This window comes from Phaethon lepturus, unplaced genomic scaffold, assembly GCF_000687285.1.
Source record: "Phaethon lepturus isolate BGI_N335 unplaced genomic scaffold, ASM68728v1 scaffold57064, whole genome shotgun sequence".
NCBI lineage: Eukaryota > Metazoa > Chordata > Aves > Phaethontiformes > Phaethontidae > Phaethon > Phaethon lepturus.
Window position 1 is genome coordinate 1 of NW_010533656.1, and position 5,009 is coordinate 5,009.

At 41.7% G+C, this 5,009-nt stretch overlaps 1 long non-coding RNA gene across 1 annotated transcript; it reads left to right on the forward strand.

Moving 5' to 3' along the window:
• The first annotated feature begins 2,216 nt into the window (after positions 1–2,216).
• On the forward strand, positions 2,217–4,595 carry LOC104619380. The gene is made up of 2 exons (XR_738019.1): positions 2,217–2,404; positions 3,213–4,595. It is a non-coding gene; the product is annotated as an uncharacterized LOC104619380 (long non-coding RNA).
• Positions 4,596–5,009: the final 414 nt, after the last annotated feature.

A 5,009-nucleotide genomic window follows, 5' to 3' on the forward strand; every position in this document is an offset into this window, starting at 1 on the left:
TGCTGAGGGTGCACTCCATCCTACTGTCTATGTCACTGATGACGATACTAGAGTACTGGTACCAGTACAGACCCCTGAGGGACACCGCTCATCACCAGTCTCCGTCTGGACATTCAAACATTGACCACTACCCTCTGTACTCTACTCTTATTATAGTGAATAAGTCAAGGAAAACAGAGTTGCTAAAAAGAAGATAACTCTCTTTAGTGGGTAGCAAATACCTCCTTCCTTATAAGCGTTAATATATTAGATTGTGGAAAGTAATGAGTTAGATTCAAATACTCCCTCCTGTTCTCCAAAACACTGTGCTACACAGTTGTAATTCTGCTTTATCAGTCTTGAAAATCCATTGCTGATAGGCTTGGACTTTGTTAGGCTTTGTCTTTGAAAAAGTAAATGGACACTGCATACCCTCTATGCTCTTATGTACGTCTCAACAGTCTGCTACTGCAGTGTTTGGATCCTGAATACATCTGAAGCTGGAGATTATTCTTCCATTTTCTTCTTTCTTCTCTCATGTTTGACATAGTTGTGATCAGATTCTCAACAGTTGAGGCACCCCAACAGCTTTCTACTCTCAGTTTAAAATTCCAGCTTTTCAAACTACAATTAGTAAACTTCTGCTGTAAACATCATTCCTAACTGCATGGAGAAATCGCTTATGGCTAGCAGGATATAAACAGGTACTAAACTTTTTTTCTATACAGAAAAACAAACTTGCGTTTGTAATTCTAATTTGCCTTATACTTCTATTCGGATTCGAGTTTGACATGGGTATTTAAATTCCAGGAAATAGAAGCACTTACAGGCAGTTCACTAAGTGAAAAGTTACTCCAGAAAAACATGCCTAAATTTTCTTTCTTTAAGTCAGTGTTATTTTTATGCACTTGCCAGTATTGTATTGTCACTGTGGGTGTGGGTAGTGGGAAGCAGGCAGTCATGCTGCAGAGTTTTATTATTTCTGGCTGGGAAAGGTGCCCATTTGCCACTATGGCTTCTTTAGTTTTTCACGCCTGCTTTTCCCTGTTTCAAACCTTGTGGCGTAGTGCTTATCATCGGCAGGTTCAGCTGTGCTCTGCAGAAAGCTACTTTTACGGGTCAGGCATACTGTGCCTTGCGTGAATGGGTACATGTCTGGACCGAGTTTAAGTCACTGAGCTGCAGCAAAGGTAGTGACCTCCTTCAGCAGCACCAGGGAAAGGGTTTTCAGGCAGCTGCCTTTGCAAAAACATTGTGAAACTCTGTAAGAAAATAAGTTTTCCTATAAGTAGGTGGAGGAACTCCAGGATTTTCTTGAACAGAGAGGGCTGTAACCTCTCCCAAACATTTCCCACTCCCTCTGAAAACAGGGATAACTAACTCCAAGTACCTTCCATTCTGCAAGCAACATTTGCTAGCATTCTGCATCAGTGATTCCTGAAGCTTAAACAAACCTTACGCATGACACACACAAAAACTGGAATCCAGATCTCTCTGCTTATTCTGGCAGTACTATCTAGGATGTCTTTTCACTGCATTTGCAGAACCAGGAGTCCGCCGGAGTGTGCTGTGACACTGAGTAAGCCAGATGTACTACTGCCATTTCAGTGCTAGCACTGCAGGAGCCAGCGAAGAGGCGGCAGCAGCAGCTATTCCAGAACTGGAAGAGGGTTGGGGCATTGAAAATCTGTACCTGGAAGGAATCAGTGTGTTGCCAATTTTTTGATAGAACGAGGCTCAGCTAAAAAAGTTTGGAGCCACCCTGCAGTCAGCAAGTGACAGGGCAAGCAAGGCACAGCAATTAAAATGGGTCTTTTCAAGCTCTGTGTCCAGTAGTTAAAACTCGACACAGAAGCAGGAGTTCTGAAACTAAGTTGAGGTAAAGCTATTGCGTTTGTGGAGCTGGTAAGTACTGTAAAGGTATTGCACCTAGACAGCAAGTAGTGGAAAAGCTTAATTATTCTTACAGACAAAATTTTTGATGTAAAAGAGAACATTTTATCACCACCTTATAGTCTCTCCTTTCCCTTCCCTCTGCCCTCATACTGCTCGCAGGGTTGAATTCTTCTCATCTTGTTTTTAGATGCCTGCACTAGGATAAAACATGCCCTGTAAATGCTGAAGTGAACTAGCTCAGATGCTGACATTCCAATTTAATGAGATTAAATTCATCCAGGGAGTCTGTTGCTTTTTATGGAGTATGGCTGACCAAAGCAGGTTTTTCTGTTTATGCTACCAAGAATACACTCTCATGTCCTGTTCTTCTGTGTTGTGCAGGACCTGGGTTCTCCAACGATAGAAGAACAAGTTGATCAGCCTACAATAGATGATGAGACTGTGCTTATTGTTCCTTCTTCCCATGGTTTTATCCAGACGGCGGATGATATAGATAGTGAATCAGTCTTGCCCCTGACAACTCTAACAGGTACAACAGTCCCTTTGTATGGTTGATGCTGGAGCTAGGACTCATTAAAGCAGTACAGCACTTTTGAGTTCCTGTAAACAGTGCTTTATAAACCCTTGCTTTCTCTTAAATAATTTTCCGTGTCATTGCTATGAAACTTTAAGCAAGTTAGTTACCCCACTTGTGGAAGTGGAAGAAAGTCCCACTTAACCTTGTGGGAAAAGCATTAGAACAGCAGCTGATTCATTACGTGCTGAGATGTTTCCATCACCCTTGAGCCTTGAATTAGTACACACAGGCTAATAAGTAACTCTTTCTTTAGTGTGCGTTTCTTCATGCCTGGTGCTTGAATGAAATTTGTTTCTTATTTGAGAGATCAGAGGCATCAGAAATGCACTTGATACCTCTCATAGCGAGGGGCTGGGCTATTTGGGGTTTGCACAGCATTCGTCTGGAAGGGCTTGCTAGCTTCCCAATGCCAAGGGTCATCTCAGACTTGGAAGCAGCACAGATACGTTCTCCTACTGCTGCATGTAACAAATACTGCTTTCCAGAGGAAGGGCTCTCCTTGCAAAGCCATCTGAGGGTCAACACTGGGCCTGATGCAGTAATACCTGCTGAATCCAAATGTGAGTCAGGCTGGTTGCATCCATATTAGTCATAGCTTACCTTGAAACTAGAAATTGAGAACTGACTAGTTTCATTTGAGTAATATTGCTCAAAATGGTTAAAACTCCATTCTGTGTTTTCTGTCTCATAAGTGTGTATTTTGTACCTTGTTACAATGGCACAGTAAATAATAGTTCTAATGTAGTGTGTCTCTTGACAGATCCTATCCTACAGCATCATGGAGATGGGTCACACATTATTGGCTCATCATTGGGCAGTCCTGACTCAGAAGATTCGAAGGATGTTGAAGATTTAGTGAGCTGTCACTGAGAAGCAGTAATCATGTCCATTATCTATTGACCGTGTTTGAATTGTGAAATTAGTTACACCCCTGTGCCACATTTCCAAAGAAAGCAGTCAGTCCGTGTCTTTAAACAGAAACTTCCAGTTTGAAATGACAACAGTGCACTTTCTCTGCTCAGGCTATTTACCTCATTTGTAAAGGGTTACAGAGCAGCCAGCCGAAGCCTGATGTACTACATCTCAGCCAGGGTGTTTCAGTGATTTAAAGAATCTCTGTTGCAGTGCTCACTGCTAGGATCCACGTGCTCAATTCTGATCTGACTTGTTACTGGTGTGCTGAACTGCACATCTGGAAAACTGGACAGAAGGCAAGGATTGTGGACCGTAGCCTCCTAGTGCCGCAGCAAGAATTAGTTTGCACATGTTTCATGAAGAATGAGTGAGGATTTCTGCACTTACTGACTCTTGTAATACATGGAGTAAGAGACTGTTACATTTCAGGAAGAAATGTATTCCATCAAAGACTTCAGGGAGCATGGGCAGTATCATGAAGAAATGGTCTGTATTCCCATCTCATCTGGCTTGTTAGTACGTCTACAGCATAGGACTCGAGACACATGCTTATGGGACTTACCTGGTCTGCTTGTTCCTGAGGAGTCCGTTGCTGGCAACGGATAGAGCTCAGAAAGATCACTTGTGGAAATTTTTTTTTATTTTATTTTTTTATTTTCTTTTCTTTCATCACTACAGTGAGCTGAATAAAAAGGGAAGGGCTGTGAGAAAGGGAAGCTACTGGGACCCACCAGCCTCCCCCCCCCCCCCCTTTCACCCCTTTAACTTCTTTGAAGATTGTTGTGAGTAGGCTGGAACATTTGTCTCTCGCTGTTTACATGACACTACCAGCTGCCTCTCCAGAGGTGATTTATGCAGCACATTAGTAGATGGGGGGTGGTGTGGAGGTGGCAAAGTCTTGGAGAAATAGCTCTGTGAGAATTTGAGCATAGGACCCCCAGGCAAAGGAAGCCAATTAATTCCTACATTCAACGGTTTGAAACAGACACTAGGCTGAGCAGCAGCCTGTTAGCTAGGGATCGAGAGATAAAGCTATAGAAACTAAAGACTCATGTATAAATTATTTTATTTATTTCTGTAATTAGCTCTTCATAATCAAGAGTTGGTCTTTTTCAGTCTGTGGTTTTGTTAATGTGAAAAATAAGGTGTAGTTTCAAATGGTTGCCTAGGGAACAGAAATAATTGTATATTCAGTTTAAACAAAATAAAGAGTATTTGTCTTATGTAACTGTAAGTTGCCATTTATTTATACTGATACAGATCCTTGCAATGCTGCAGTTTATTTGTACAGTAATAAAAAATGCAGTTTTTTCCAAAATGAAAAAGCTTGTGCCATTCTGAAACATCAGTACAACTGGAATGTTCATTAAGTGCAACAGTAGCTCTTCAAAAAAAAGCAGAATGTCACATCTTATGGCAATAATTCTCCCCAACAAGAGGGACATTACATATACATTTACATGAAAATCATGTACTGATTTATCCTTGCACAACCCACTTCTTTCTTCTCAGGCTGATTGTCCTCACATCAGTGTCTCAAGTAGAGCTGAGAGCTGAGCTGAAAGCAGTCTTGACACAGTAGCATTGTCGTTGGGTATTCCCTATGTCCATCATTTACCCACTTCATGGAAGTACAGGTTGG